Genomic DNA, 18,139 nt, shown 5'->3' on the forward strand with positions numbered 1-18,139 from the left:
ATCCATCGGCAGCATGTTTACAGACAGAAAGGGCAAAGTTAGCTGTTAGCTTGTTAGCTTTTCATTGTTGTACAAAGCAGTAAAACAAGTCCCAGACTCAGTGCTAATTATACCCGAGCTGTGCCACACAGCCTTTCATGTGTGTGTCACCGATGTTTGAAGGAGATGTTGCTATTATAAAGTGTGTGTGTGAGAGGGCGAGACAAAGTGAGAGTGTGTTTGGGGTTTGTCGGTCGGCCCGTTTGTAGTTTCTGTTGACTCAGTGAGTTGAGAGCGTGTGCACGTGTGGGTGTCCGCTGGCCCGTAAGCCCGTCTGTTTTCCATCGCTCATACTGAGAGAGAAGAGTACAGGCGCTGACCTGTGTGTGTGTGTGTGTGTGTGTGTGTGTGTGTGTGTGTGTGTGTGTGTGTGTGTGTGTGTGTGTGTGTGTGTGTGTGTGTGTGTGTTAATGTTATGGCTTGGTGTCCGCCTGGAACAGCTACTGTTTTTCTGTGCTGGCTCTTTCACACGTTGAAAACACACGCACACTCGCACGTGAAGCGGGTCCAGACCAAACCACAGCGACCTCCTTCATCCAGACAGCTCTCAGTCGAGATGGAAAATATGCGAGCTTCTTTTCTGTCTGCAGACTTTTGTCTCGGCGTGAATCAAAACAGCGTGTGTGGATGTAGACTGTCGCTGCGTGGAGAGAGTGCATGACTGGATCAGCCGTGACAGAGGTCGTGCTTCACGCTCGCCGTGGTATCTGCACCGTGGCCACCCGACAGACAGAAATGACTGGGCACAGCTTTTATTTTGGGAAATTGACAACACACTATCAGCGCAAGAATCAACTGTGGTTGACTTGTGACTGGAGAGTCGCCAGCTCAAATCCTCCGACCGGTTTGGAAAAATGTGTGGATGGAAAGTGAATGCGGAATAAGCTCGCCTACTTCAGCAATTACTGTGTAGGTGTCTTTCAGCAAGGAACAGTTCGCCCCAAACTCCTCAACTCGGTTAAAAAACAGATGTACTTTGCAGTCAGTGCATGGCCAAATCCCAATCTCCACATTCAGGGACTCATGGACTTGGAGGCAAATTCCCGGGAAATCTGCAGGGGCTGTCTCACTGTCAAATCGTCAAGTTCATGAGGGATTTCACGCAGACATTTCGAAACTAAAGGGTAACTAAATCCCCAAACCACTAGCATTTTTTCAATCATTTTTATTGCTTTTTCATAGCAGTATATAAGTATATATACCACGCTTTGGTTTTACATTTAAATCATCCTTAAACAAATGAATTAGCATTTTCGACAATCAGCTGTTCATTATTCAGTTATCATTATGTGTATTTTATGATTATCAAATCAATCTGCAGATGATTAGCAAATCTATTGACACGTCTGGTGAGATATGCATTGAATCTGACGCATGCATCAGACAAATCAAAATCGACGCCAGAACAGGCGGAGCGAAGCGTCATGCTGCAAACCAGCAGACTGATGAGTTAGTGAAGTTTTTAAAGTGCAAGCGTTAGTTTAATTCTCTCTGACAGGTGAGGCTGGGCCGGAGACAGCCTCCTCAGCCTCCTCAGCCCAGGACTTGTTAGAACTGGAGGTCTGATGGTTTTTAGCTGAGTCAGATGCTCGTTCTCTGCTCTGTCATTATATGATTAGCTCCATAACGCTGTATAAGCGTGTGTCATTTCTGTGTCGGGGTTTATGTGTCTGAGCAGGTTTTTCAGTGGTGAAGATTTATCACTCTTCCAGCCCTCCTGGTCTCAGAGTTCAGAGGAGACACCAGGGGCGTGTCTAGGATCTGAGGACATTGGGGGCTCAGTCTGAACCTCTGTAGTGGGGGCCGGGAGGATCCTTCTTCTTGATAAACAAGCTCTTTTTTGGTGCTTTACACCTTCTGTTATTAAAAATGTATTGACTTGAGGTGGAAAAATAGTATATATTTTTGTTTTTCCAGGGATTTTTAACATTAAATGGGGCTGTTCATTATTTATGAGAGGGGAGGGGGTGGTGCAAAAAGGGGTAGGCATGTTAAATAATTCTTAAAGCAGGACGTGGGCATCCACCTTTAAATGGCTTTATCAATGATTTTTTAAAAAAAGAAAATGCATGTGTTTGGAGGGAATGTTTTCTTTTAAAAATGTTGGGATTTTTATTTTTCTTTTAAATTTGTTGTTGATTTTTTTCCCCCACAAAACTTTTTTGGCAATAGTTTTTTCTTTAAAAAATCTTGGTGATTTTTATTCTTTTTTCTTCACATCTTTTGGCTTTTTTATTCTTTAAAAAAATTGCTGTTTTTTTTCTTTTAATTTTCAGGGGCTTTTGGGTTAAAGAAAATGTGTCTTTCAAACCCATGGGCCCATCAAAATAAAAGTCAACAATATTGCGCCATTTTGTTATAGACAAACTGTGAAAACACAAATTATTGTTGGATTTCTAAATTTCTCGTGGTCCTTGAACACAACATGTGGCATGAATACTTCATGCATTTTCCCTGAGTCACTCATGGAGGCTTGAGGAAAAAATATTTCAAGCTTTGAGGAGGGTATAAAAAGAAGAAAAAAATGACGCCATCCTCCTCCTTTGATAAATAAAGAACAGTCCCTTAGGGCCTAGGCCTAATTACTGCTGAACTCTGCGTTATAAATATAAAAAAATGAACATATTCTCACACACATGAAAAATACACCCACAGAACAGACTTTCTGTCACTTTTTGTTCCCTCCTTTCCTGTTTCGCTCTCATGTTGAAAAGGTTGTCGTTGGTTCCTGCTGGCCGATGTTGTTTCTGGCAGAAACTGTTTCAACCGAGGACAGACCGAAGTGGAAAGTTTTACTTTTTTTTCATACTGTGCGGCATTTAGTTTGGGTGTCACTGTGTGTGTGTTGAAGGAAAATTCTACTCTTTAACCACTGTTGTGTAATGGGAGCTATAATTGGCCTGTTTTTGGAGGGTTTTTTTGGCGGGGTTGTTTAGTGTCGGTGTCGTGTGGGTGTTTGAGACAAGGTGTGGATGCTTGGGGTGGCCTGAATGAAGGAGCAGATATCAATTCTGACCATATTACACTTATTATTTTGTAATCTGATCTGATCAACTACCACCCTGCAAATATAAAATTAAAAAAAAATGTTTTCTGAGTTAAATGCTGGTAGGCTAGTTATTTCCCCCCATAGAAACGTAGATATCGCCTTCCAGGTTTGACGTGCATCTGCGCTGGCACCATGATGGAGAGGTTAAAATCCGCAAGTAAACATCACATGTGCATTGAGATGCAGATTTCACTTTAAAATTGACTGCAACTTGCCTACTTTACAACCGATTTTCATGAAATCTGTTTTTTTTAATAAATATTAGAAAGTGAGCATGATAGTGGTTACTTGATAAGTTAACCCCTCCTCCAAAAATCTGCACTAACCCTTTATGTGTGCAGCGTTCACTAGATGCAGACACACAGATGCAGTCAACCTTGTCAGTCTTACTTTCTCCTCCCCGCTCCTCTTCCTCCCTGTAGCAGTAGTTTAACCCAGTAGCTCAGTGACCTTGCGTTGAGTGTATGAGACGGTGTTCACACTGCGTGTGTGTGTGTGTGTGTGTGTAAAGGCAGTAACGCAGGGTGCTGTGATTCTTCCTGACAGTTCTGCAGTGCGACCGACTCCTCTGCAGCAATGCTAAACCTGTATGCGTGTGTGTGTGTGTGTGTGTGTGTGTGTGTGTGTGTGTGTGTGTGTGTGTGTGTGTCTCTGCTCACACTGGCACATGTGCCCAAACATAAATTAGGAGGAAACATATTTCCTCCATGTTGGTTTTGAAGGATTCTGCGTTGGTCATTGTGAAAGGTTTTCACTGCCGCACACTGAGGTGGTGTTACACGCTTTAACTGTCCTCACAGCAGGAGGTCCAAGGTCCATTACTTGGGACATCCGCGTTTACCCAAACAGGGCTGCCTTTAAACCTGTCTTGATAATTAAGTTATCGACTTATCGAGGTTAGCATAAGTGTCAAGGTCATGTCCATATATCGTACGATATTCCTGTTGTTTTTTACAAGAAAAATGTCACTAGTTTTTTAGCCAACGTGATACCAGAATGGACAGAAGGCTGTTACTGATCACTGGCACAGTGTGAGCATTTTTTAATCATAATAATAATACGTTTTATTTACAGAGCGCTTTTAAAGAATCTCAAAGACTCTTTACAAAACTTGAAAAAGATCATAAAATAAAATGATTTTTTTCACAGAGCCTGAGCCAAATGAACAATATACTATACATATCCATATATATCTATATATATCTTTATTTATTTTTTTTTACTCTAAATTGTACTCAAATATTCACTTTGTTATTAAACATATTATTTTATTAATAAACATCCATCAGCTTTAGCTTCTGCTGACCTCACAATCAGCTTAATTCATTTACTTCTTCTTTGTGAGCTGGTGCAGGGATGAACATTTTGCACACAAGCTGCTTTCTTGACTGAGGAAACATCTTGCACTATTTTTATGTGTCAGCAAAAGTTCCAGATTGGATAAAGAGGAAATGCCGAAACACATCAACCCAGCTGCTCACTCGCAGATGATGTTTTTGGAGATGTTTAACACGCTGCTGTCACAAAGTTTTAAACTGTAATATTTAAATGCAGCTCAGTCAGCTGTAGGTCACATTTCTAATTCATTTTCTCAGTTAAGTTACATTTTTTAAATTTTGATTTTACAACATTAACTGGAATTTCACACCCTACTGCCGCCAGACGAGCACCATTTGTTTTATTTTCTCTTTTATTCGGTTTTGTTGCCCTGCAGTGCTGGCAGCTTGTGCCCCATTTGAATAAAACAAGCAGGCTGCAGATTTGACCTGAGGGTGTGTGTGTGTGTGTGTGTGTGTGTGTGTGTGTGTGTGTGTGTGTGTGTGTGTGTGTGTGTGTGTGTGTGTGTGTGTGTGTGCGCGCCTGTGACATGCTGTGCTGTGTTTGTTACCAGGCAGAATAGTCTGTAATGCCAGGCCCTGACTCTGGCAGAGTCGAGGGTTTGATTCCCACTGGAACTGAAGAAGAGTTCATATTAAAAAAAACTCACTTCAGATGTTTTGAATGTTGGCTGTGTTTTCCAGCTTCAGAGACAAACTGGGGTGACGGGACTTAAACCGTCGACCTTGTCTGTCTCTATACGTCTGCGGCCTTCAGCTGCTGTAGACTAAACTGTCTGCTGTCAAGAGACACGCTGTTCTAAATAGGTGTGCTGGGGTGCATCTATCTACCACCCCTATGCTTAAAGCTTCTCAGTTTCAAGAATCTCTCTCTCTCTCTCACACACACACACACACACACACACACACACACAGAGTCACACACATACATGTTGTCTTTCTATACTTGTGAGGACCCTCATTAGCGCTATGCATTCCCCAGCCTCAGGGCCATGCACGGAAATTTTAAGAGGGAAGGTGCTCATGCAAAAGAAATGGCCACTCATGATTATTATTATTATCTTTTAATTAAGTTACACACAGTTATGCTTGGGCAGTGTCACAATATTATGGTAAGCAGAGTATTTAGAAATCCCAAAGGTATGTTTTTCAATACTGTCAAAAATACAGGTGGTCCTCTCGCAATTAAACTCACTGTATGTGGTGCACAGCACGCACCACTAGAGCTCAGTCTTTACTGGTGGAACAGGCAGCTGACCTGAAAGACATAGTGACACCTAGTGGTGGAGGGAGAAGATAAAGGACTGTGAACAGCCGACAGCCAGCAGACAGAGAGAGACCATGGCCGTGTTTTTTCATATCTAACTTGGTGAATTAAGAATTTATTTATTTTTCATATTTATTTATTCGGAGCTGGTGATTGTTGTAACTGTAGACTTACTAACTAGATCGCAAGCAAGAATAACCGAGACGGTTTGGGTTTTGTTTCTGTCACGTTTCAATGATGAGTGTTTTATGATGAGTTAATAAGGCAGTTAAGCTTCTCAGTCTTTGGTGTTAAAGAGAAAGTTAAATGCAAAAGTTGTATTTTGCTGTTTAATATGGAAAATAGGTTTGAGAATATTATTTTTCTAAACTTCTGTGGGTCTCAGTTGTGTATGGGTTAGTCTGAAAAGCTGAAAGTGTATTCACCATCATACACCATATACCCAAAGTCATACGGTGTGTGCCGGGTTATGGTGTGGACTGCAGTGTTTACATTATACTGGCATTTGCTTACAATGCGTAAGAATTTTAAAAGGGGCAAACATAATTCAAATTGAAGTGCTTCCTTTTCTTGTGTAGAGTCAGGTTTTTACTTCTCTGGACATTTTCTGCACCTACAACCCAAATGACAACACGGTTACAGTATGAGCATGAAAACGTACTCAGCTTTAAACTGGCATGTTATGGTCACATGTTAGGAACATGCATACTGACCTATCAAAATAAAATTGGTGGATCTCACGTGGTTACTTAGTGACGTATGTTTGTGCTGCCACCAGGATTGTTTTTTCTTGATGCTTTGTGGAAGCAAATGATTAAGCAATGCATTAGAAATGTTGTAACAATGTCTTTATTGTTTTAATTAAATGTTTCCCAGTTTGCCAGTTATTCTGATAATTTGTTGTGGAAACTATAATCAAGGCATTATACACACTATTAACCGAGCAGCCCCCCTTAAATTAGATTTTTTTAGCTCTCATTACGGGTGAAGTAACAGCGAGGGGAAGCTTTTGTTTTCAATCTGAGATTTTAAAGCCTCTGTTTTGGCAGGTCGTGTTGTTTCATAATATCCTTTAATGCGGCCTGTTGGGCAACAGAGGAGTCATAAATTGTCCGGGAAGGAGAACCAGAGCGTCAGAATCTCAAAGCCTCAACAAACGTTTTAGTATTCATCAGGAGTAGTGACTGCAAAAGTTAAAAAGTGAGAAAGTAACCTCTGCGGTGTGCAAGTATTTTCAAGCACCTATTTTTCAGGGTACAGCAGTAAAACAAAGTTAACCTTTTAGAACGCATCAGGAAGTATACAGCATGTCATGTGACGAGGGACAGCCAGTCACCGCCGGCAGAAATCTTTCCTTTTTACCATAAATATCAGTCTGTGACCAAGATGGAGAGGTTAATCATTTTAGTGCAGGGTTACACAGAGATTTACATCCGTCTCATGGACAGTATTTCAAAAACAACGTCAGGAAGACAAGACGATCAGCTCTGAACTTTTGGGTTCTGGTGCTATGATGCAGTGCAGATTTATGGTCACTTAGCAACATGAGGTGCAACCTGCCTCTACGCCCTTAAAAGTTTGCTCTAGAGCCGCATGCAGTGTTCAGCCTCATGTTTTCCAGGCAACATAGCCTGTTGTCTCCGCCATTATTGATAGCTTGTGAATAGAGTATAGGATCTTGATTAGCAGTAGTGTGCAGCACAAAGCATCATGGGACTTCAGGATGTGGAAGCTACTGTAGAGACTGGTACCAATAGACAATGAGAGTTTAAAAACAAACAGGCACGATAAACATTTGCTGCATCGTCAGCTGCCATAGCTGTTCTAATGACCAGCATGCGAAACGGATCACCAATGAAGTGCAATTTTTCTTTTTTAGTTTTTCAGTGTGGAAGCAAAACCATGGATCTCAGGTCGCGGACTTAACAAAGAGGCATCACATGGCATCATGGGTAGCAGCTGTAAGACAAACAAACATCAGCTTCAGCAACAATTACTGACATTTGTTCGTGTGTTCGCAGCATTTTCACAGATAAGTAAAAGCAAGTTGAACTGTTACGTAGCTGCCGTTAGTTCCTCTAACAGCCGTCGCTGTTGTCTTTCTTTGTTCGTTACTTGCAACAAACGAATGATTAGATTGAAAAACAACTAAAATACCCTCCACCCTTAACAAATACCCTTAACATACGGCCAATGTTAATCACTGCGATGGAAACCAGAAAAAGATAATTGTTGTGATTGGTCATTAGGTTTCTTAACTTTGTACAAAAGATCTTGTATCCATCCATTTGTAAATTATAATTTATGGATTGAAGTGTAGGTGCTCATGCTCCATACAAGGTATGAAAACAAAGTTACATTTGGCAGCTTGTTGAAACAGCTGACCAATCCTTGTGTTAATATGGATCAAGGCCGTTTAATTCCTTCATTTTTTTCAATCTAGCAGCCCATTGATTGTAGAGTCTGTTGTCTGGGACGCCTTCAGTTCATCTTTTGGCAGATTGCTCCATGACGTTGTTGCCTATTTTCTATTGTATTAGCAAGACATTTGCCTCAGACAGCCAGTAGGCTATTGCAGGCTTCATCAACAGAAGAAAAAACACAACTTTCGAGCTACATGCTCTTCATCAGACTAATGAAAGGCGTGTAGCTCGAAACGTCACCTCGGTGGTACTTCAGTCATTGGAGGATAACCAAATGTGCAGACTTTTTGTAAAACTTAGTCAGCACAAAACTGAGCACCAAAAAATATCAAAGCTCAAAAAACTCAGTAACAGCTCTAAGAGGAGCATCTCCAGATCAGACGGAAGTATGTAAGGATGCGATAAAAGGTGCTTGTTTTGTGGACAGATCTGACTAAATGGTGGATGCAATAATGTCAGTTAATCTGTGATGGAACTGTGACTGTTTGGGTTGCTATGGCGAGTTTTTAGATGAAATTAGCTGACGGTAGCAGAACAGCTGTACTTCATGTACCCACCCTCATGTGGTAACGCTCCACCGAACTGATGTGGTTGTGACATCTTTACACTCTCATCTCATTTCAGGAATTAAAAACTGATGTGTCATTTAAAACAGTTCCTCGTCCCGCTGTGTTGCAACTGATTACATCACAAGAAAGTATTAGGAAGAATTAGCTAATAACACTGTTTCAAAACAGCTCGTGGTTGACCATGTGCCCTCTGTGAATAACTCTGAGGGGACTGGTTGTGGTTAATGTCTTTTGATTGTGGGTTTATCGCAGTCACTTCTATAAATATCATTCTGTTGTGGTTCGCGTCTCCTAATGAGTGTCATTGATTCAGAGCTTCCCAACATCTCTGTGGATCATCTGTCCTGCAAACATTTATGTTTTGGTTTGTTAGTTTGGGATTGTTCATTGTCTTTTGCCATCCAGGATTTAGAGATAACAGCTGAATAAAAATGACACTCTCTCAGTCTTTAAGGACGCCTAAAAGACAGACAAACGAAATGCAGCTTTAGCTTAAAAACTTATGCAATGGAGAATGGCAACGTTACACCCAAATTTAGCTTGAGCTCTTCAAAATTCTGCACAAATGCAGAAACAAACCCTTTTGAGTTTGTAAAGTCATACTCCTCAGCCCATTTCATCAATGTAAATGCTGAGATAATACATCAGTACATACTGACTCATGATTTCATGTCTCATACCAGCTGAGAAACGCCTCACATTGCACTTGCTCAGCTTTTTACGGGCCGACATTAAAAGCCGTGTCTGAGACTCCAATCTACTATTACCACAACTGCCATGTAGTTTTGTATCTTGATGTAGCATGCAAAAGATTTTATATGTTTTTTGGGGGGGGGGCTGGCTCTTTGGAACAAAGCAAATAACAACTGTTGGAATATTCATTATAGACTGGTAATACTTTAAGAAACCACGTCTGGCTGAGCACAAAACCAACTCATCTCACAAATATCTCATTTTAAGACAAAATATAAATACATTAATGGGTTCTGATGTATTACAATAGATAATAAGCTAGCAGTGACATTAACCCTTTAAGAACAAGCAAATTGGTTTGATGTATTTTAAAAACTAAAAGGCAATGAGAAACTTAAGAGGGAATGACCCTAAAATTAGAAAAAAAGAAATGAAAAAGTAAATGAAAATAAATAAACATCAAGGAAATGACATGAAAAAAGTGCTTAATAATAATAATAATTCAATTGATTACAGTATCTGCTTTCTATCTCGTTTGTGGTCTGATTTGCAGTCACTGAATTTGTCGTGTTTTATCCAGAACTGTTTTCACGGTTGCTTCCAGCAAAACATTGTCCTCAACCTTCAGAACCTGAAAGTGTTTTTTCAGCCTACACATCTGTGCACTTACGCGCACTGTGAGGGCAGCCGAGAGCCCGTCCTCGTACGATCTTTCATTACTTAGTGAAGCCCTTCAGGCTGAGCTGTGGACACTTTTATTATGTAATCGTTTCTGGACGACAAAGGCACCGGAGCCGTGAGCTGCATTGGCTCTTTTTTTACGAGATTTCTTGGCGAAAACAAAGTTAAATAACACCAGCTTTGTTTTTAGGCATATTGCAGTCAGCTGTGCAGGTTTGTGATGGCGGCCTGTCACGGGACAGTTGCTGGTTGGAATCTCCACACTGATTTAGATGATCTATGCCGCAGAGCCAATGAGAAACATTGATGAACCCATGAGCAGTGCGCTGGTGGAGAGCAGATAAGTGCATGTCTGTCCCAACAATGGTGTTCTTGTAGTTCCAGTGATCATATGAGAGCTGTTTATGATCTTAGGCAAGAAGGATTGGTGTGTGTGTGTGTGTGTGTGTGTGTGTGTGTGTGTGTATGTGTGTAATTGTCTTCTGTGCATGTGACCAAGATGTTGACACTTTTTTATATTTGTATGACATCATTAGTTTATGGAAGGACACACACGTGCACACATTCATGTGACAGATGAAATCATGCACAGTGCAAAACACTTGCACACATATTTAAAGGGATGATTCATATTTTCTTTTGAAGAGGGGTTATATAGGGTACTTAACTGTAGACAGTAGCTTGGTTTCCATTACAGATTTGCACAAAATGTAAGTGAGATTTTCGAAATTTCAATTAAACACAATTGCGAGATGACTGCATTTCCGTCGAGTGATATTATGCGACGTTACATGACTTTCCTGTCACGATAACATTCCAGTAACCATGGCGATGGATGTTCAAAACATTGGTAGGTTCATTTCTATTGCAGCCACTCAATAAAGCCGATCTAATATTGCCTTCATATCTTTGTCTCCTGTAGGAGTGTCCGTCCACACATACCGAGCCATGTTTTGTAGAATGTCATGTGACTTTATTCTTTGGGCTTAGTGGCGTTTGGCATATAAAGTCGCATTATCGCCACCTGGTGTTTCAGCTCACATGAGCTCTAAAAGCCAAAAAAAAATGTTTCCAAATAAGGCTTTTTGTAATCGCCTGAAATTAGGGCTGGGCGATAAAACGATGTCAATTGCGATATAACTTTTCCTCAATTGAAATATGAGATAACAACGAAAAAGGAGTTATCGGTTATCAGTATCTTATTAGCCACGAGAAGCTAGAAATTATCAGTTTATCGGTATCAGCTGAAATAATCGCTGTCATGCATCACTGGTTATGATATCTTCATATCTCACTTAGGAGTCAAAGGGAACCTTTAAGCTTGACAGAAATAGTGATTTGATGTATATCATGATATATATCAATATCGACTGAGGAGACAAAATTATTGTGATAAGACTTTTCTATCCAACCTCAATTTGCGCAATTTGAGTTTTAATCTGTAAAACTCAAACCTGTAAACCTGTGTTACATACGGTAGATGTCAGTCAGGTTGGAGAAACAGGCTGGAACGCCGAAATGGAAGCTAGGCAATGCACTGCTGATGATGGGAAAGCAACAAAACATGTTTTAGCTACTATGGCTGCATAGAATACCATTTAATTGGCTTCGAAGCTTCAGAGAGATTCACTCATGAATATTCAAAGCTTCAGAACCTGCAGTCACTGCGCATAAAATCATACCAGCTCTGAGGCGAGTCGGGCAACCGGATGCAGCCCAACTAATTTCGTTGCAAAAGCAAACTCAAAAGATACAAACTATCCCTTTAACTTTGACAGACACACTTCCATCACTCACTGTGTGTGTGTGTGTGTGTGTGTGTGTGTGTGTGTGTGTGTGTGTGTGTGTGTGTGTGTGTGAATTCCCGGTAAAGGTCAGATGTGTCTACGGCATGATTGAATCTGACTGGATGACGTCCCGACGTAATGAGCTGTGATGATTTAGTGAAATGTCACCAATTCCAGCTGAATCAGCAAACGCAGGTCAAAAAGAAGGAAAACGAGCGGCTTCGAAGTAAAAAATTGAGTGAAAGGGAAAGAAAAGAGGCAGAGAGCAGATGTGAAGGAGAGCAGTGGGTCGAGAGACACGAGGACACTTTGGGAAAGAGAGAGAGAGAGAGAGAGAGAGAGAGAGGACGGAAGTGTATTTAAATATTGTTGCCTGTCAGTTATTTTTAGGTCACACACATCCAGCCTGCTCAGCAAGAGGGAAACACACACACTAGTGCCACCTGCTGACTGTACATTTGGTGTGTAGACAGCTGTCAGGTGTGTGTGTGTGTGTGTGTGTGTGTGTGTGTGTGTGTGTGTGTGTGTGTGTGTGTGTGTGTGCGTGCGTGTGTGTGTGTGTGTGTGTGTGTGTGTGTGTGTGTGTGTGTGTTTTGATGAGCTGCCTCCAGTCTTTGTGCTAAGCTATAGTCCAGGGATCCTCAGATTACTTTGCTTGGGGGCCACTTATTCAAAATCACAGGCTGCCAGGGGCCAGTCACAGCATCCTCGTACATGTTTCTAGCATTTTAGGACATTTTGGGTATTTTAGCAGTATTTCACTTAAGGACTTTTCTCAAGTTTTAGGAGGTTTCTAGGATTTTAGGGTGTCTATGGTTTCAGGACATTTCTAAGACTTTAAGATGTTTATTGGATTATAGGACATCTTAGGAGGTTCCTAGGATTTAGGACGTACTTAGGAATTTAGGACATTTCTAGAATTTTAGAATGACTAGGATTTTAGGACATTCCTAGGATTCTGGGCATTTCTAGGATTTTAAGGGATTTTCTCAGATTTAAGGACGCTTTATTATGATTTTAGGAAGTCTTGAGGATTTCAGGACATTTCTAAGATTTAGGACATTTCTAGGATTTCAGGACGTTCTTGTAACTTTTGAAGTTTTTAGGTTTTCTGGACATTAGGGTCTCGGCGAGGACCTCTGTCTGAATGTGTGGGGGAATCCTCAGCTGGCACTTTTTTTGGTGAACAGACTATATTTAAAGCTTTATGCACTCTGGCACTTTATGTAAACTAAATGTACAAAAACATTCCCACTGTGAATCACTTTATTTTTATTGTGAATTACAAAGTAGTTGGGGGGCCAGCCAGCACCTTATTGGGGGCCAGATTTGGCCCGCAGGCTATAAGTTGAGCATCACTGCTGTAGGCAACAGACAGCTCTCAGTCCTGAACCAAAGAAGACAGATAATTTACATACATTCTCGTCTGTAAAACTGCAATTTAATCTAAATTTATCAGACGTTATTTATATCAATAAATCTCCCGAAATGACAGTGTTCCGTTAAAAACTATCCCTATCTACAATCCCCAAATCTTTAAACATCAGCCTAACCAAAGCCAATTGTCAGACTGTGGTTTTCATATAGTGCTGTCAGCAGGATGGAAGACGTACGTTTGCTTCTCTCTGCGTCCAGAGGAAATATGATCATGTACAATAATAAATTTTCTCTTTCTGTGTGTGTGTCTGCAGGCTGATTGAATTCCTCCACTGTGATCTGTGTTGGAGCTGGACTGAGCAGCGTTAGCAGACCAAAGGTAAACAGCTTTAAATCCACTCTTATCGCTTCATATCTCGCTGTCACATGTGGAAAGTTCTGCTTTGTGTTTGTGCGTGCTCGCTGCTGCCTGATTGTTTGATAGCGTTCACTTTACAGAGTTTTGTACTCTGTCACACTATAAGGCCAAAAGTATCTTGACTGGTGCAGAAATAAAGAAATAAAGTCCATTTTCCCAGGTATCGTAGGGTTAAGACTTGTAGGATATGTTGATATCGTGAATGTTTTAGGAGCCTTCTTTGGACATGTTTGCAGTGCATTCAGAATATTTTGCGTCGTGGCCTCTTGGCTGTTTACGGTCACAAACAGGTGCATAATACCCAAATCAGCATGCCCAAAGGAGAAGCCCACATTTCTGGTCAGAAAAAGAAGATACACACCTACTTTGAAACATTATAAAAGACTTGGATACAAACGGGGTTTGGATATACATCATTAACCCAACGCTGACCTTTTCAAGAGTGTGGTTAAGGGAATGAAAGAGGGCGGCTGTGCTCACATGGTCCAACAAGCACGTGTGGAAAACTTAAAAGTGTCCACATATTTTTGGCCATGTAGTGTGTTCGGTAATGTTTCCAAAATGTTAGGATTGGCTCTGCCACTGCCACTACTATTATGGCTTCACGCGGCCCACCTTTAGAGCCGCCCCCTCTCAGCTCTCGGCTGTAATGTTATTTAAACTGGTCTTTGGGGTCTGGAAAGGTTTGAGCTGACATCTGGTTCAGACACGCCGTGTAACATTAGCGATTATCCCACAGTGTTCATAGCTGCGGCATACCCAAAGCACAGCATATTTTCTATTAACGTCCTGTATATCACTTGCTCTGCTTCAGTATGTAAATATCAGGCCGCTGATGGTCACGGAGCTACGTAGAGGTTTCCAAAATAAATGTTCTCGTAGTGACTTTATGACGATTAATCATTCCCAGCCTCTTATGGGCTTCTGTGTTCTTTATGTTCCATCCCTGTTGAGATCTGTGGAAAACTAAATGTCTCTGCGGCAAGAGGCTCCATCGTTTACCCGCAGCCAACTCTTGAGAGCCAGAAATATAAATCTGTGGTTCAGCGCAAACTAATTCCTGGATACTTAAAACGCAAGTCATGTCATTTAACGTAACAGCCTGAAGGGGTTCGGTAGAAACAGTGGAAAAGTGACATGATACCGTTTGTGCGTTTGAACTTTTTTTTGTTCTGAATAGTAAAGTTTCTGTGTTGTCTCCAAAAATTAACAAGAGCTCACCATTAAACACTGTGAACTCATGCTCGCTGGTCATCTTGTGCCAAATGGTCGGCAAGGGTAATAATAAGAAATTATTGTAAAACTAAAATTTAGAATTTTGATAAAAGGCAGGGGTCCCACAGTCATGATAAACCTGGAAAGGTCATGGAATTTCACATTTCTATTTTCCAGGCCTGGAAAAGTCAGGGAATTAATTTGCGCTCGCAGGACCTGTTTATGCTTTCTGTGTTAAATGTTCGGACAGAAACTGGCTTTTGGGTATTTTGCACCCTCAGCCTGAAATTTGCTGCAGAATGACTCAAAACTCAAGGAGCGGCATCATTAAATGTTTTTTAAATGTAAAAATTAGGAGCAGATTCTATATGTTGGTGTTTTTATTTAGCAAGTCCGGTTGTACAACTTACGCTCAGAAAGTTCTCTTTTTTGGCTCATAGATATTTCTCTTTTAATGCAAATGTTTGTGCTCGTGAACTTTGTCTTCAGTTTGTAAAGAACCACCACTGAGGCCCTCTGAGCGACAAGTGTCATATGGTGTGTGTGTGTGTGTGTGTGTGTGTGTGTGTGTGTGTGTGTGTGTGTGTGTACATGAGGAGGGAACATGTTGGTTTTTCTGTGAAGATCAGTCAGTTTGTTCAGAAACGTAAAGTGTGTTTGTGTGTGTTTGTGCGTATTTGTGTGTGTGTGTGTGAGTGTGAGCGTGTGTGTGGGATGCTGCCCTGTTATCATTCAACTTTACAGTGAGTTTAGCTGCACACACACACACACACACACACACACACACACACACACACACACACACACACACACACACACAGCTGCACCGCTCGTGCAGGGCTGATGATCATATCAAAGCGGTGTGTGTATACATATAAATACACACGCGGTGTGGTTGTGGGTATTTTGAGGGAGTGGCCTCGTTTCTCAGTTTATTATAAGGAGCTGTATAGGCTTGGCAACGTAAAGCAAGGTACAGATATATTTATAGTAATGTCTAATCAGAAGCGTAGGGCATCAGTGCAGCAGCACGCAGTCTCATACGTGTGAATGTATGTGTTCCTAAAATGCTTTAACAGATTAATACGCAGTATTGTAGTATTTACGTCGTGCTGTCGTAGCGCAGCGGCTCCGGGGATGTTCCACAGTAAAATATCAACTACATTAGGGTGGATTGTCATGAAAATCAGTGCAACTATTGTCTCAAGTGGCAACTATCGGTCTATCGGTCAGGAACATAGACTGCGTATGAAGATGGACGACGCATCCCCACTTCTACCTGCGCAAGTGGAGCGAAGCCAAAATATCACAGATACGGCCGCCGCCGTCTTTAGCTGGTGACGTCATTTGGAGCCAGAGTCTGTACAGTAGGTGGAGTTCCAGCCCAAAAACATAAATAAAGAAACATCCGAACAGTCGGTAACACTAAGTCTCTTCAGCTTGTGTTAACCACCTTATTAAAGGCTTCTAACCAAAGATTTGCTAAAAAAAACACTTAACTTAAGATAAGGGAACTGGAGAGGTTGAAATGCTAACCTGTTTCTGCGTTTTAGGGCTCATTACTGGGTTCACTATGGTGGAAATATTTTGGTCCACAGGAGCAAATTGGCAGCCCGAGTGACTCTGACACATCGTGTTTAACTAACTTTAATGCATCTACGGAAAATCCAGTCAGTTACAGTAGAATCAACTTCCTGCTGCCTCCTGTTTGTTTCTTTTGATGCAAAAAATAGAACTCATTTGTTCTGTCCCTAAATCTGGAACACACTGCCACTGTGTGTGTGTGTGTGTGTGTGTGTGTGTGTGTGTGTGTGTGTGTGTGTGTGTGTGTGTGTGTGTGTATCTTGTTACACACTGGCAGCTGAATACCCCAGGGATCAGCCTCGGGGCTCAAATGCACACACACACAGACACACACACAAACACACAATGGGGCATAATTTTGGCCACATCACATGCGTACAAACATCCGGTTTGAATGGCTTTTCTCATAAAAAAGTGCACGTGCATGTGCATGTGCATGTGTTTATGACTCACACAGTGTGCCGCTACCTTTGGCAGCGCACAACAAAACAAAACCGAGGTGAAGACATGAATGAACTCTCGGCTGCGTAGCCCAAATAAAATGTAGGACACTTTATGCAGCCGGCTCCCTTCGTTCTGTTTGTTTGCTGAAGAAAACCTCACGGAGGCAAAGACTCAACACTCAGAATATATATATTTATATATATATAGCAGTGTGGGTCAGCAGGGCAGAGTACAGTACTGTGAAGTATTCAGAGTAAAATGCAGCGCGATGTAGCTGAGGGGAGAAAATTGGGAGCAGCACAGCGTCTGTCTCCACCCCCCTCCCTCCCCCTCTCTCTGTATTAATCTCTCGTCTTCGTATTGAGAGACGGAGGCAGATGTCGATATGAGGGAGGGAATCGAGAGGAAATGATGTAATCCCTCCTGCGGGTCTCAGGGGAAGTGATATCATTGTTGCTGGATCAGCAGGCGGCTCTGAGCTTCGTCCTCTGCTTCCTCCGCCTCGCTCCGTTCCGCTTCCTGTTTGATTGTGACCTCAGTTATGAATCACAATACGAACATTTTGAATTTTTTTTATGCGGCGCACATACATGAGTCTGAGTGAGACTAGCATGTTCTGATACCAGTTTTACCTTCATAACACAGACGCCCGTGTTTCCCACAGAACGAGAGTGTTATGGTTGAAGGTGACGACGATCGGGGGTGTCAGCAAACGATAGTTTTGTTTTGCTTTAACCCTTTGAAACCTGGAATGACGTCAGTTTTCTTGTGTTCATACGCCGCTGACGTGCATTTAAACCTTTAAAACCTGAGCAAATTGATTTGATTTCTTTTGAAAACGTTGCTAAAAAGGCAGTGAGCAACTTAGCAAGCGATGTCCCACAAATTGCCAGAAATTAGGAAAAGGTGAAAATGACCAGAAAAACAGTTTTTGTTGTTTTTTTTAATATTTTTTTAACAGAGATAGAGTGAGAAATTATTATTATTAGACGTTAATGATAATGATTATTTTTTCCCCTTTTTAATAGGTATTGATAAAAAATGGACAAAATTTCCATAAAACTATATTTATAATTCTCTTAATTCTTAATTATATATTTAAAATTATGTTAAAGAGAAAAAAAAGCACTTTCTTGAGGTAATTTTCTTTTTTCTTTTTTAAAACTTTTTTTTCTTTTCTTTGTGTGTTGCTTATTTTCAGGTAATTTTCTTGTAACATTTTTCCAATTCTTTTTTTTTTTTGCTCGTTGCTCTCT

General features: G+C 41.1%; 1 protein-coding gene across 4 annotated transcripts in view; it reads left to right on the forward strand.

The window, feature by feature from the left end:
- The window catches only part of raph1a (Ras association (RalGDS/AF-6) and pleckstrin homology domains 1a), a 108,416-nt gene that overhangs the window by 12,711 nt on the left and 77,566 nt on the right, over positions 1–18,139 (forward strand). For all 4 annotated transcript variants that reach the window (XM_042495348.2, XM_042495350.2, XM_042495349.2 and 1 more), the window contains exon 2: positions 13,537–13,601. The gene's annotated coding sequence lies outside the window, so the exon portion shown is untranslated. The remainder of the gene's footprint in view (positions 1–13,536; positions 13,602–18,139) is intronic.

Source organism: Plectropomus leopardus, chromosome 10 (assembly GCF_026936395.1).
Source record: "Plectropomus leopardus strain MGB_pleo_1.0 chromosome 10, ASM2693639v1, whole genome shotgun sequence".
In the NCBI taxonomy this organism is placed as follows: domain Eukaryota; kingdom Metazoa; phylum Chordata; class Actinopteri; order Perciformes; family Serranidae; genus Plectropomus; species Plectropomus leopardus.